At 43.2% G+C, this 16,279-nt stretch overlaps 1 pseudogene; it reads left to right on the forward strand.

Moving 5' to 3' along the window:
* The first annotated feature begins 14,633 nt into the window (after nt 1–14,633).
* Nucleotides 14,634–14,784, forward strand: LOC149434214 (U2 spliceosomal RNA; annotated as a pseudogene).
* Nucleotides 14,785–16,279: the final 1,495 nt, after the last annotated feature.

The following is a 16,279-nucleotide window of genomic DNA, read 5'->3' on the forward strand; positions in this document are numbered from 1 at the left end:
CCTGCAGGTATTATGACTGCATCCATTATTAAAAAGCTCAGGGGTGGCAATCCTGGATGTCACTGCTATCCCTAACATCTGGGAGGGGTGGTGAGGGTAGTGCATGAGGGCCTAGATAGCTGGTGGTAGTAAGGGATTCTATCATCAGAAGGACTGATAAAATAATTTGTCGCCAGGATCACCTCAACCAAATGGTTTGCTGTCTCCTTGGTGGCAGGGTTCGGCATGTGGTGGACCAGTTTGATAAATTACTGGGAGGGGCTGAGCATGACCCAGCCGTCTTGGTCCATGTTGGAACCAATGACAGAATACATGGAAGGTGGAGGCTTCTTAAGAATCAATTTAAAGAACTAGGCTGCAAGTTGAAGGGAAGAACCTCCAAGGTGATATTCTTTAAAATATTACCTGTGCCATGCGCAACTCTGGAAATACGGGGAGATTAGAGAACTAAATGCATGGCTATAGACCTTGTGTAAAAGGGACGGATTTGGGTTTCTAGAGCACTGGGCTGACTTTTCATTGCAGTGTAACCTATATGCTAGAGATGTTTTGCACCTAAATGGAAGAGGGTCTGCTGTGCTGGGGGAGAGGTTTATGGGGAGACTGGAGGAGTATTTAAACTAGGATCAAGGGGGACGGAGAATTAGATTATAATGGGGTAGACAGATCAGACAGAGGTCAGTCCTTTTTGGTGGGTGGAATGGGGAAGGCTATGGCAGATGATAATAAGGTTCCCATGTTACAAACAACCATTGGAATTGGTACCATTTGTATGAAAATAAAAAATATGCAAAATACGTGTGCACAAGGTGTCAATGAATTAAAGTGTTTCTTCACCAATACCAGAAGTTTGCCAAGCAAAATAGGTGAGTTTGAAGCTTTGGTGCATGAAGAGAATTATGACTTAATAGGTATTTCTGAATCTTGGCTTCATTCTTCACATTACTGGGCCATTAATACTCCTGGCTATGTTCTCTTTTTTTTTTGAGACGGTAAAAAGGAAAGGTGTTGGTGTCTGTCTCTATGTGAGAAGTGATCTCAGAGCAAATGTGAAAGAGGACCTAGTTGATGAAGAGTGTGATGAGGCTGACGCATTATGGGTGGCACTGCACATGGGGGTGCATACTACAAAGGTAATCATTGGAGTTTGTTATAGGCCTCCCAGTGTTAATGAGGAGGTGGAGACTCTACTCCTTGCACAGATCGAAAGGGCTGGGACAGTGATAATAATGGGGGATTTTAACTACCTGGAAATTGACTGGAGTAATGGCACTGCAGGAACAGTTAAAGGGCAAAAACTGATTAACCTACTACAGGACAATTTTATATTACAATTCATAGAGGCCCCAACTAGAAATGATGCTCTGCTGGACCTGGTAATCTCCAACCATGCAGAGCTTATTATGAATGTTTATATAAAAGAACTTCTGGATGGCAGTGACCATAACCTGATTTAATTTGCTAGCTGTAAACAGCAAGTACATATGGGAAAAATAAAACCGCTCAATTTTAAGAGAGTTGCTCTCCAAGACTTAGACTGGGAGGGAATATTGATACCGATGAACACAACACAGAAATCGGATTTCAAAAAGACTGTATGTGAACACACTGCAAAGTATATTCCCATGGGCAACAAGTTTAAAAGGCTAAAAATCAAACCTATGTGGCTTACGGCCAAAGTTAAAAAAGCTATAGATAATAAAAAAAGAGCTTTTATTAAATATAAAAATCAAGGAACACTATCATCGTTTAAAGATTACAAAGAATATAACAGGATATGCAAAAAGGAAATAAAGGCTGCAAAACTTGAAAATGAACAACAGACTGCAAAAGATAGCAGGACAAACCCAAAATTCTTCAAATATATTAATAGTAAAAAGGTTCGGTCCGAGCATGTAAGTCCTTTACAAAATAATCTAGAGTGGGTGACTGGAGACAAAGAAAAGGCAAATTTATTTAATACCTTCTTCAGCTCTGTGTATACAAAGGAGCATGGGGGAGCTCTTGTCCATAATGGGTATGGTATTGACACAGCTCCAGATGATCCACATTGGCTCACAACTTGATATGATCCAATAATATTTAGAATAAAGCACCTGGACTGGATGGCATATACGCACGGGTCCTTAAAGAATTGAGCTCTGTCATTTCAAAGCCATTATTTCTAATTTTTAGGGACTCTAAAGAGATCAAAATCTTTACCAAGTAATTATAGACCTGTTAATTTAATTCTCTAGTTGGGAAAATACTGGAGTTTAATAAAAGATCACATAGATGAGTTCTTGCTGGAAAAAAAATAGTTTTAGCAACAGACAGCATGGATTCATGAAAGACCGAAGTCAAACAAATCCGATTTCTTTTTATGAGGGGGTGAGCAAAACCTTGGACAAGAGGGGTGGCGGTGGACGTGGTATACTTGGATTTTGCAAAAGTGTTTGACACAGTTCCCCACACACGGCTAATGTGTAAGGTAAAGTCTACAGGCTTGGAAAAATCTGTATGTAAATGGATAGAAAACTGGCTAAAAGATCATATTCAGAGAGTAGTGGTTAATGATTCATACTCTGAATGGTCTACGGTTGTCAGTGGTGTACCCCAAGGTTCAGTGTTGGGACCCTTACTTTTTATTATATTTATAAATGATATAGGGTCTGGGATTAACAATACCATTTCAGTCTTTGCAAATGACACCAAGCTGTGCAGTGGAATAATGTCCTTACAGGATATCTCCAACTTACAAGCCGACCTCAATGCACTGTTTAATTGGGCAACTATGTGGCAAGTGAGGTTTAATATTGATAAATTTAAGGATATGCACTTGGGGGCTAAGAATATGCATGCATCATACATATTAGGGGGGTACAACTGGGGGAATCAATGGTGGAGAAGGATCTGGGGGGTTCTGGTAGATCAAAAGTTTAATAATGGCATTCAATACCAAGCTGCGGTTTCTATAGCGAGCAAATCTGGTACTAAGAGGTGTAGACCCCAGAGAGAGAGATATATTACCCCGGTACAAATCATTAGTAAGACCTCAGCTGGAATATGCAGTTCAGTTTTGGGCACCAATTCACAAAAAGAGAGAAGAGCAACCAAAAGAGAACGGCAACCAAACTGATAAGAGGCATGGAGGAGCTCCGCTATGAGGAAAGATTAGAGGAACTGAATTCATTCTCTCTCGAGAAGAGGAGATTAAGGGGGGATGATATGATCAACATGTATAAATACATCAGTGGTTCATATAGTGAACTCGGTGTAGTGTTATTCACCCTGAGGTCATTTACAGAGGCAGTCTCTACGTCTCGAGGAAAACAAATTTAATCTCCAAACACGGAAAGGTTTCTTCACAGTAAGAGCTGTGAAAATGTGGAATAGACTTCCTCAAGAGTTGGTTCTGGCCAGCTCAGTGGATTTCTTTAAAAAAAAAAGGCCTGGATTCTTTCTTGTATACACAGAATATAACTGGATAAACATTTATAGGTAAGTTTGAGCCAGGGAATATCCAATTGCCTCTCAGGGTTCAGGAAGGATTTTTTACCCTGCAGGAGCAAATTGGATCATGCTTTGCTGGGTTTTGTCTTCCTCTGGATCAACTGTGGGTATAGGATTATAACTTTTTTTATAAATATATATATATATATATATATATATGTGTATTGGATGGACTTTTTTTTTCAGCTAGACTGATTATATAACTATGTATGAAGTTTCTCATCTGCATAAAGTATCGGTAAATGTCTTTTTTTAATAACACTGATGATTTGAAGGAATTGCAGGTTACAAGCTCCCCTGCAGTTTCTTTCCTGTAACACCTGTGGACAAACTTGTGCAGCTTCCTGTGACGGAGGGTAGGCAATACAGAACACACAAAGCGGATGGCAAACACACAAAGCTTACTCTTGTGCCCTCTCTGTTCCCTATCAGTTAATTATGGGGGAAGATACACCAGAGATCATTTCTGAGCAGGTGCTTGCACAAGGGTTCATGGCCTGTTAGTCTGCAAGTGTTCGCTTTCAGGAGAGCTTGCAGCCATGGAAATGATTAAAGGCAGGTGCTGATGTCACTTTCCTCTTGTTCATTCATGGTGTAGTTGGTTTTTACATCACTTCCGCTAGGCTTGCTGAAGCAAGGTGATCAGAAGTGAAGCATAGGCATAGTCTGGTCTATAGCACAAACGTAGAGTGCAGTGTGGAGAGGAGACCAGTGTTCGCCCTTACATGGCAGAAGAAGGACTAAGGTGGACATGGAAGTTAGTGAGTGTACTTCAGCAATGAGTGTACACCCCCATCCCATTGCTTCAATGATCCAATCTGCTGCAGACAGGGTAATTCCTGCTAAGGCACTTCTATTCTGTGCTGGTTCCTCTGTAATACAGTTAGCAGGTCAGAGGACCCAGTCAAATCAACTGCATCTTTAGAGCCTCCAGTCCCTCAGTGCAAAGGTGCTGGTTTTCTTTACTCCTCCATGCACCCTTTTTTGAGGTTGTGTGAGGATGCTAGTGCTGGATGCTTAGCCTGGTGCTTTTTTACTGCACTGATGTGTATCATTCATGGTGGCAGGTCCTGTACACTTTAGAAATCCTGTAAGTGCTAGGGCCCTGTTATCTCAATTTGTAACTTTCAGGCCAAAGCACCAGAAAAGCCTGAACCCACCAAGAAAAATATGCAGATTGTGCTATTAAACTATCTGCTTATTTGAAAAGAAAAAAAAAAAAGTCAGAAATCCATCCATAAATTTGTGGCAAGTCTTAGGACCAAGATGCCTTCCACTTTGCAGTCGTTCAGATCAGTATTGGAGGACTTAAAATTGCATTCACAGGTCAAACTGTTGCAGTCACACTTTACAGTGGTGAAAGCCTTGGGAGTTGTATGTGAATTGCTAGTCACCTCCAGTTCTGATTCAGAATGGGAAGCGGTAGATGAGCCCTACTCTAATGGCTCTGAAAGGGAAAGTAAAGAACCCCCTGTTAGTGCTGAAATCAAACCTTAAAGTGCAGCTCCACTCAAAAAGGGAAGGTCCATTTTAATGGTCGGTGAAATGGGCTGCGGGATTGAGGGACAGGTAAGTGTCTATCTGGTTTTTAAAAGTCAGCAGATACAGTTTTTGTAGCTGCTGACTTATTTTTTCACAGTTTCACTGGAACTCTGCTTTAATGTCTGTTCCCTGCAAAAGAAACACAGGACCTGTTCAAGGCCATATACAATGCCTTGAAAAATATTCATACCTCTTGAAATTTTCCACATTTTGTCATGTTCCAACCAAAAACGTAAATTTATTTTATTGGGATTTTGATCTAGACCAACACAAAGTGGCACTTAATTGTTAAGTGGAAGGAAAATGATAAATTGAGTTTAAAAAAAAAAAGTTTAAAAATAAATATTTGAAAAGTGTGGCGTGGATTTGTATTTGGCTCCCTTTACTCTTATACCCCTAACTAAAATCTAGTGGTACAAATTGCCTTCAGAAGTCCACCTCTGTGTAATTTAATTTCAGTACAAATACAGCTGTTCTGTGAAGCCCTCAGAGGTTTATTAAAGAACATTAGTGAACAAACAGCATCATGAAGGCCAAGAAACACACCAGACAGGTCAGGGATAAAATTGTGGAGATGTTTAAAGCAGGGTTTGGTTATAAAGAACACAAAAACATCCCAAGCTTTAAAGATCTCATGGAGCACATGGGGGGGGGGGGGGAGAGAGAGAGTGAGTGTGTGTGTGTGTGTGTGTGTGTGTGTGTGTGTGTGTGTGTGTGTGTTGCTCATAAAAAAATTAAAGGAACACTTTTTAGTGAAGAGTATAGCATCAAGTCAATTAAATTCCTGGGATATTAATCTGGTCAGTTAAGTAGCAGAGGGGGTTGTTAATCGGTTTCAGCTGCTTCGGTGTTAATGAAATTAACAACAGGTGTACTAGATGGGAAACAATGAGACAACCCCCAAAACTGGAATGGTTTTACAGGTGGAGGCCACTGACAATTTTTTTTCCCCTACTCATCTTTTCTGACTGTTTTTTTTACTAGTTTTGTATTTGGCTAGAGTCAGTGTCACTACTGGTAACATGAGGCGATACCTGGACCCTACAAAGCTTGCACAGGCAGTCCAACTATTCCAGGTTGGCACATCAATATGTGCCATTGCCAGGAGGTTTGCTTGTCATCCAGCTCAGTCTCAAGAGCATGGAGGAGATTTCAGGAGCCAGGCAGTTAACCTAAGAGAGCTGGACAGGGATGTAGAAGGTCCTTAACCCATCAGCAGGACCAGTATCTGCTCCTTTGTTCAAGGAGGAACAGGGTGAGCACTGCCAGAGCCCTACAAAATGACCTCCAACAGGCCACTGGTGTGAATGTGTCTGACCAAACAATCAAAAACCGACTTCATGAGGGAGGCCTGAGGGCCCAACGTCCTCTAGTGGGCCCTGTGCTCACTGCCCAGCACCATAGAGGGTGATTGGCATTGAACAGCAGAAATGGCAGGTCCACCACTGTCACCCTGTGCGTTTCACAGATGAGAGCAGGTTCACCCTGAGCACTTGACAGATGTAAAAGATGCTGCCTCTAACGTTGTTCAGCATGACCGTTTTGATGGTGGGTCAGTGATGGTCTGGGGAGGCATATCGATGGAGGGACACACAGACCTCTACAGCCTACACAATGGCACCCTGACTGCATTAGGTATTGGGATGAAATCCTTGGACTTGTCAGACCCTTTGCTGGTGCAGTTGGACTTGGGTTCCTCCTGGTGCATAATGTCTGACCTCATGTGGCAAGAATATGTAGGCAGTGTCTGGAGGATGAAGGAATTAATACAATTGAATAGCCCCTATGCTCATCTCACCTAAATCCAATAGAACCTCTGGGATGTCATGTTTTGGTCCATCTGATGCTGCTAGACTGCACCTCAGACTATCCTGGAGCTCAGTGATGCCCTGGTACAGATCTTGGAGGAAATATCCCAGGACACTGTCCATCGGCTCATTAGGAGTATGCCTTGACTTGTCAGGAATGCATACATGCACATGGGGGCCATACAAACTACTGAATACCATTTTGAGTTGCTGCTATGACATTTCAGCAAAATGGACTAGCCTGCTGCATCATTTTTTTCACTTTGATTTTCAGGGTGTTTTTGAATCCAGTCCTCCTGTAGGTTGTTCATTTTCGTTTCCATCAAATGATGGGGCATCCTTCTGTTCCTAACACTTTACCCCGTCCATATCAGTATAGAAATCCAACATGATATTTTCCCCCATTGGGATCTGATGTGTTTTCAAAGTGTTCCTTTAATTTATTTGAGCAGTGTATAGATATATATAATTTTCAGACCAGGCTGTTCCGGTCCACTTACATGATTTTCCGTGGCAGCTTAAGGGGAGAGGAGAGCACTCCAAAAAGGTTAGTAAACACTGGAGCAGCGATGTCACCCATAGGGTTCATTGGTCTATTCTTTTGTCAACGTTCTCCCTTGAAGTCATGCTGGCCGACACAGAGCCAGACCTTGTGACCAAATTGGAGTGGCCTGAAAAAAGGTAAGTGTGTGTGTATATATGTATATATGTGTGTATATGTATATGTATATGTGTGTATATATATATATATATATATATATATATATATATAGCGCCTTATTCAAGTTATTTAGACTATAGAGTTGTTGGAGGAGGGGACTATTTTAAGGTTATTTAGGAGTAAGCTGGAATTCCACTTTAACCATCATTCCTAAAGTCACATAGTCTATTGTAGATCTGTGTATTTGGATGCTGTTTAATCAAGATTAGTTGCCTATGAACATTCGATCTGATATGTTAGATAACAATTTAATGCTAGCTGTATCTTGCGAGAATCTGATTGGGTACAATTACAATGGCTTTTAGATTCGTCAGCAAAGTTACTTCATTCTTAACAAATATGCAAGTATAAAGAAAGAGGACTCAAAGGTAATGGTTTCCGTGCCAAGGCTGTGCATCTCCAGAAAGGGCTATCTACAGAAGAACAGTAAAGAAGGTAAACACTTTTCATAATAGTCTGCAATCAAGTAGGTGAGGAGATTGATTTAAAGTAGAACTTTAGGCAAAACGTTTTTTTCCACTCTGGACATAGTAAGGGAGGGTTATAACCCCTGTAAATTTATTTTTTGCCATCTGTGCCTCTTTGAGGATATTTACACTTCCTGTCCTATAGCCAAAACAGGAAGTGAGAGGAAATCCCTGCAAACTAAGGCATTCCTTGGGGACTCACCTGTCACCAGAACTAATGTCCCCATTGGAAAATTTACTATATTTTCTGGGGACAGCCAAAACTTTGGAGGTTTCTTTTACTTTCACTTTAGATGATAATGGTAAACAGGACCAATAGAGAGGGTGAATCTCCCTAATGGAGACAGCAATAAAAACCTTAAAGGTGTGCTAATCCCTCTCCACTCTATCCAAAACAAAAAAAAAATTGTGTCTTTAATTATACTGTACTATAAGGATAATTTTACTAAAAGTCACTGTGATGACCGATGCGCTCAATTCCTGCCTTTTTTTTTTACCAACTTGTGACAAAGGACTGGCTGCTCTCATACTGTGCTATTACATAACATTACCACTCAGTCATACCCTGCACAAAGATTTTCCAGATCAGGAGACCACAATCTAGGTGCCACCAGTCTGAGAGTGATTGTCACTGGGTTAAGTTAATTAAGCAATTAACCCTTTAAACTGCCACCTTTTTACTGAGAAGGAAGAAACTCACAATTTTATCAATAACTACTATGATTTTAGAATAAACGTCTGTAACACGCATTGTCACCACAGACAGGTATGTTTAGAGATTTATACTACATTAGTACTCTTCAAGACATTGGATTTTGTTTTTAGTTTACAGTGAAAGCCTTGGAGACAATTTGAACACTTAATAATGAAAAGGTCAAAATGGTGAAAATAAAATTTTTACAGAAAAAGGGTACTACAAGGAAGCAAAGAGACAATAAAGTAGCAGGGAAATAAAAATGAGTTGAAAAGGAAGAATACTTGCAAATCCTGATTTCAGCAGAGTTCAGTGAATAAGCAAAAAACGATACAGTGGCTCTCACAAGTCCTGTTAGGTGTTCCTTGGTTTGACGTTACGAGAGCTATCCAAATGTCCTGGCATTCCCCTTTTCTTCACATCAAGGAGGGTATTGACAGAGACCATCTGACCAATCATCCAGTTTAAGGGGTGGTTGCTGGGATGTCACCCATTTATGACCCAATCCCAAATACAGTTTTCTATAAGTATTCGTATTTCTGAATACCTACTGTTTACAGTCTGCTTACATGCAGATTATTGTCCAGCTTGAAATTAGCTTTGAAATGGATATAGATATAACAGGTCTCAACATATCTATTTCCGAGGAGGGGTGTGGAAGCCTCATCCGCTTTGGTACCTCCTAGCATAGGGCTGTTTGGGTTCAAAATGCTACCCAATAACTGATGAAGGTGAATATGACTTTATTCTGGCAATACTGTCATAATTTCAGAAGTTATGAAACATGCTGAAGTTTTAGAGTCTTGGATGATAACCAGTCTATCGGGACTGTGTATACTACCGACTTCCAGCTAAGGTATTTATGACCCAATGTCTGTTAATTTCTAGTCACTGAAGACACTTTTATTTGCCCTGCTATATGTATTGGGGGTTAGATCCTGCTAGTCCTATTACCAGATTTATAAGGGGTGTCTGGCAGCAGCAGTCTGGCAGATATTGTGAATTGTACGAGCTGAAAGGAGGAGGGAGGGGGAGAGATGAAAAGATTGCTGTGGCCATTTTTCTCTTCAAACAAAATGGCATAGAAGACTTCTGACCTGAACAAATCGGCTGCTACACACACAGCTATTTGTGTGCCCAGTACACACGACCATTACACTGACTACATAATTAAGCCCCCACTGTGGTAGTGAATTGTGTTAATGGAACATAACCTCTGCAGTTCTTTGACCACCTGTTCTAATAAAATTACAAGAATGCAGTGTATCCTCAATTGGTTTCCTTCTTACCCAGGAGAAGACAAAGCACAGGGGAGATCTGGCACCCGTGGTTGAGACATTGTGAAGCCAGTTCTCCCGCTGGAGGAGTGGGGTCAAAAGAAATGCACAGAATAGGAACAGATACTAAGAATTATACCAAACATACAGTACAACAGGCGTCCTACTTTACAGGATCCATACATACAGAATGAGAATGACACCTAGCATACAAGAGAACTAACGTGCAATTTTCATACATACAGAATAAAGCTACATGCCCAGAGAAGTATTAAAATATATTTCTGCTGGGAACTGCAAAAGAATGCTTAATCTGCTGCATATTTCCTTGCTTTCATATGCATAAGGTATGTAATGTCAATCTAATGGCTACAATACTTTTTCTAACCACTAGGCTAAAATTAAGTGTTTATGAATGCACATACATAAGTATGCCACTACGTTGAAAGCAGGTTTGAGGCTTTTTATTTTTTTTGGGTGCCTGAACACTGCTCTAAAATACACCTGTGAATGACACAGTTTGCATAAGCACATGCGATATTATAGCGCTGCTTGCAGAAGTGTAAAAAAACTTATTTAAAAGCAGTGTTTTATGCACCCATGTGCATGTAACCTTTCATATAAGAGAAGTGCTAATGCACAGTGTTCATACTTATATAATTATACTGTCTGTTTCACAATGTACTGTACAGTGAACATTGGTGTGGGACACAGGTATACAAATGTAACAAAGGAAAGTCGGAGTAAGGTATACCCAATGCCACTACCAGAATTCAAATAAAGAGACAAAGGCATAATCCCAGGTAACATGTTATTTTGCAAAAGGAGGATTCCCCATTAACCAAGTCAATATTTGCCCGTTTGAGAGAGAGGAATAGGGTGACCTAGGATTTAAAGTGGTTTTAAAGCCTTAAGGTTTTGTCCTTAATGCATTATATGCAAAAAGCCTTCTGTATTGTAGGATCCCCCCCAGCCCCCCTCCACTTATACTTACCCAAGACTAATACCGATCCTGTGATGTGCATGAGAGTAGCAGCTCTCACCGCTGTCTCCTTCCACACTGGGTAGATTGATAGCAGTGGGAGCCATTGACTCCTGCTGCTGTCAATCAAATCCTGTAATGAGGGGGTGGGGCTGAGCAGCTTGGTCTGAGTCAGTAGATGCATACAGAGCAGCTTGGGAGTGAGCAAGCTATGGAGCAAGCTGCTTCCTAGGGAGGCAGTTGCCAAAGAGGAGGCATTAGGAGTCACAGGAAGAGGAGGATTGGGGCTGCTCTGTGCAAAACCATTGCACAGAGCAGGTAAGTATAACATGTTTATTATTTTAATAAAACAAAAGTTTAATGTCACTTTAATTATTGAGGAGTGAGAGGAGAAAGTAACAGCAGAAAATGGAGACCTAAAGAGGGGAGAGAAGGTTCTCGTGCGTCTCGGCCAAACAGAAGTACCAACATGTGTAGCAAACGTGCACACAGAGATGGATGCGAACCTCCATTTTGGCAAAGGCCTCCATCTTCTATCATTTTCTACTCCCAAATCAGATTCCTACGATATGCCCCCTCCCTCTCTGTTGAGTGACGTGGTCTGTTTGATGCAGAGACCAAAGGCAGCAAACTCATTAGGAGGGCGTCATGGTTATAAACCCCAATTAGCCTGGCCCCCAGATGTCTGTGAGACTCTGCTTGTAAAAGGATCGTAAAACCATAAACCAAGTCCTTCACTGAGCTCAAAGACATTCCAGATAAGCCATAAAGCAAACATCACATTCAACTTCCACTTTCCCCTATGATTACATATCTTGGAATATGAGAGACTTACATAAAAACGAGGCATATATTCAGACCAGTCACTTTAATACAAGTCGTCTGATATATTACACCCCCTATCTGACATATACAGGAAAGCATAAAATGATATCTCCTTAACCATCACAACAGGTATGTCATATTTCATACCTAGACGTTCAGCAGATGAGTCTGCGTATTAATCTACCGGTGGATGGAATGTTACATGTACCTAGGAAAAGTTATTGACCATAGTATGATTTGGAAGGGATTTGGTCATAGCCTGAGCTCCCCGCCTACACCACCCCTCCCCAAATGAGGCGATTGGTTCTCTGCTTTAAGGAGACACCCTGCTGAGTTCCTAGAAAAAGGCTGTTATGCTTGAAGCAGGGGCGGACTGACAACTCATGGGGTCCCAGGGCAATAGGGGGCCTCTGTGTCCTTGCCCAAACTCAAAAAGGCCTATGAAAAAGGTACCAGGGGCATTTCATGGGGCCCCCTACTGACCCCGGGCCCTCGGGCAGTGCCCGAGTTTCCAAATGGTCAGTCCGCCAGCTTAAAGGCAGGGAAAATTGAATGGCAGACAGGTGGGGAGGGGGCAGTATTCAACTGATCCCCATGTGTGGCTCTCAGCTGCTGCAGGGAAAGATCCACACAGGGATTGGTTGCCCCTTCACCACACCAGTCACCCTCCCTGCCCACCATCTGATTCCCCCTGCTGCCTTAACCCCCTGTGTGTCCTTTACCTCTGCAGCGCTGGCAGCCCCCTCTCCTCTCTCCCGCGAGCCACAGGGGGATTGTTCAGGATGAGGGGGGGTAAATATGTCATATTTTCCGACCCTTCCTTTTCTGAAGTGGGGTTGATTTACTAAAGGCAAATAGTTGCACTCATTTTCCTTATTACATGTGGTTGTGGTAAAGCTTCACTTTGTAAAGAATACCCAGTCAGATGTAAGGAAAATTAGAAAAAAAAAAAAGGCAATTTTACTTGCACGTGATAAGATGATCGAAAGCAGCAGAGCTTTACCGTATTTACTAAGCTCTGGGAAAAATAGGTGCAACTGCACTTGCAAAGTGCACAATCTATTTACCTTTAGTAAATCCACCCCAGTGAGTGATCTGTACTGATCACTCACTGTGTTCATTCATAACGCAATCATAGTAAACTGTTATGGGCAGCACAGTGGCTAAATGGATAGCACTTCCGCCTTGCAGTACTAGGGTCGTCGGTTCGAATCCCAGCCACGGCACCACCTTCCTGGAGTTTGCATGTTCTCCCTGTGCCTGTGTGGGTTTCCTCGGGGTACTCCGGTTTCTTCCCACACTCCAAAGACATGCTGGTAGATTAATTTGATTCTGTCTAAATTGGCCCTAGTATGTGTATGTATGACTGTTAGGAACCTTAGATTGTACGCCCCTTGAGGGTTAGGGACTGATGTGAATGTATAATATATATATATATATGTGTGTAAAGCGCTGCGTAAATTGACAGCGCTATATATGTACCTGAAATAAATAAATAACTGTGTTTGTGAATGAACAATACAGCGTGCTTCCTGTTCATTCATTCTGCAGTGCAGTTGTGCTGCAGAGAAAGCATTGGGGATCTATGTCCTCAATTCTTTTCTGTCTCAAAAAAGTGAGTCTTTTTAGACCCCTGATATATCACCAAAGCACCCCCAACAGCATTATAAAATATTTAAAAATCAGTTAAAACTGTAAGAAACCATTTAAAATGATTAAATTTAAATAAAAATAATTAAAAAAAAAAAAAGGTCTTATTTCCTGGGTTCTCTGGCCCATACAGTGTGAATGAGCTGTGTGTTTGTGCCTGTTACTATATGGTGACACAGCGGTTGTATGAATGCAGCTGCCGGTCCTAATTTGACAGATATGCAGGTGTGGGTGAGTGGCCCCAAATGCACACTGTCTGGGTTTGGGGGCCACACACCTGTCAAATTAGGATCTGTGGCTGTGTTCGTACAGCTGATAGGTCCCCATAGCATAACATAGGCTGCCTGCACACAGCTCCAACCACATAAACAAACCACTGATTCACACTGTACAGGCCACATCATCCATGTGAATGAGCCCAAAGACCTCATTCACACACAACTTTATCAACTCAATATAGTTTTATCTTTTGCAGGAATTTATGTTGTGTTTGTGTCCACTAATATTGATTTTGATGTATTTTTTTAGCAAAAATATAATTAGTTATTTTTTGGGACTGTATGGGGCCCTGTGATTTTTTTAACAGCAGTCCTAATGGACATTAATTTTTTTTAAGAACTTTATGCTGGAAAGCAGCACTTCCATATTTCTCGCCATGGTGAGACTTTGTGCCCACCCCCTGGCCTAAATCTCAGGAAATCCCTGTGGCACATTTGTGCAAATGTTGGGTACCTGAAGTCCATGCACACACAAAGACTGATGAAAGGTAAATCTGAAAGCTTCACTTTCTTTGTATGTGTGGAAATTACACTGTGGGGGAGATTTACTAAAGCTGGTTCGCTCAGAATCTGGTGTAGCTGTGCATGGTAGCCAATCAGCTTCTAACCTCAGCTTGTTTAATTAAGCTTTAGCAAACAAACCTGGAAGCTGATTGGTTTCCATGCAGAAGTGCACAAGATTCTGAGTGACCCAGGTTTAGAAAATATACCCGTGTGTGCACAGCTGTGCCAACAAGCTGGGCATATCCCATGGGCACATCTGTGCATGCCCCATAATTATAGCACCGCGGGGCAGAGCCAGCTAAGGAAGGTGACTGATGTTCTTTTTTAAATGTTGTCAGGTCTCTGATGAAGGGGAGGAATGAAGGTGGATGTGTACATCAGGCAACAGGATGGCTCCCTTCTCTGCTTTTTAGCTAAGATCAAGTGTAGTATCTGTTCTTATCAGTTTTTGGGAAGAGAAATGCCAATGCCTCTTGTTGAGTGGGGCGCTGGTTAGTACCCCTCCTGATGTAATTAGGTATGGAGCTGTGGGCGGGTTCCTTTTTCCTCCTGGGTTGATTCTAGCCCACAGGCTTGTCCCCAGTGTTGGCAGGGCTCTCCCTAAACTTGACTGCCTTCCTGGTAGGGATAAGAGCGGCACTAGTTTGGCTGAGGGCCAGGCTGTGAAAGAAGCCTGTGGTGTATGTGCCCCTGGAGTGGCAGTCTGGGGGTGCTGAAATTCTCATGATGAGGGAGCTTACTTTGGGTTTTAGGCACCATGGTCACTACACCAGTCATGCTTTTTTTTTTTGAACTTGCCTCTGGGGCTGGGCCTTTTGGCCAGAACCAGAGAAATTTTTTATTCCTGGCCAAATGGCCTGCCATAGTATTGCACTATGGCACTAAGCACTTGTCCACTTCCCCTTTCCCTTTTTTTTCTATGTTAGCCACTTGCATAGCACTGTACGCACTGCATCACTTTCCTGATTAGTAGGGTGTAGGTTCTCGGGCCTGCCCTGATAGTCTTGGGTGGGGGAGTCATGTGGCTTTTTGGTCAGGTTCTCACCCTCCCATGGGGTCTTCCTTCAGGGGAGCCCCACTAAGTACTTGGGGTGACTTTGCTTCGGCAGGCCTCCTCTAGAAAGGGGTCCGCCTGGTTTCGGCCTTAGTCCCTGTCAGGAGCCTTGTGCCCCAGGCAGGGCTGTTGTTAGAAACCATGGGGCCCTGTACAGCCAACCTGACAGGGCCCCACCAAAGAAAACAGTTTACTATGCTTCAGTTATGAACACAGTCAGTGCTTGGTACTGAGCACTCATTGTGTTCATTCTGGAAAGAAAGGGGCTGGTAAATGTGACATTTATGGGACCCTTCCCCTACTCTCATCCTGAAGGATCCACGTGTGTGCTTGAAGCTGCCCATGGGAAGAAGAGGAGGGAAGGCGGCAGCACTGCGGGAGGGGGGGCAGATAGCGGGGCCTGGGAGGCAGGGGGAGATGTATGGTGCACGGGGAGGGTGATGGGTGTGTTGGGGTGATAATTACTGGAACTGATCCCCTGTATGGCTTTCTCTGCTGCAGCTGAAATCCAGCAGGAGGGAGAGAAGAAATCAGGTTCCAGCTGCTGCAGAGAGGGGATCGGTTCCAGTAATTGCCCCAACCCCCCACTGTGTTGATTATCCTCCCTGCTAGCCATACAGGAGATTAGTGGTACCCCTTTATCCACAGCCCTAGCCCCAGGGGATCAGGACTAGAGCCCTTTCTCTTCGGAGGAGGGCCAGACGCACGCGCCCCGGAGGAGGGCCAGACGCACGCGCCCCGGAGGAGGGCCAGACGCACGCGCCCCGGAGGAGGGCCAGACGCACGCGCCCCGGAGGAGGGCCAGACGCACGCGCCCCGGAGGAGGGCCAGACGCACGCGCCCCGGAGGAGGGCCAGACGCCCGCGTCCAGGAGGAGGGCCAGACACACACCCCGGAGGAGGGCCAGACACACACCCCGGAGGAGGGCCAGACGCGCGCGTCCAGGAGGAGGGCCAGACGCACGCGCCCCGGAGGAGGGCCAGAC

Source organism: Staurois parvus, unplaced genomic scaffold (assembly GCF_062004578.1).
Source record: "Staurois parvus isolate SC_StPar_1 unplaced genomic scaffold, SC_StPar_1.0 ptg001805l, whole genome shotgun sequence".
In the NCBI taxonomy this organism is placed as follows: Eukaryota; Metazoa; Chordata; class Amphibia; order Anura; family Ranidae; genus Staurois; species Staurois parvus.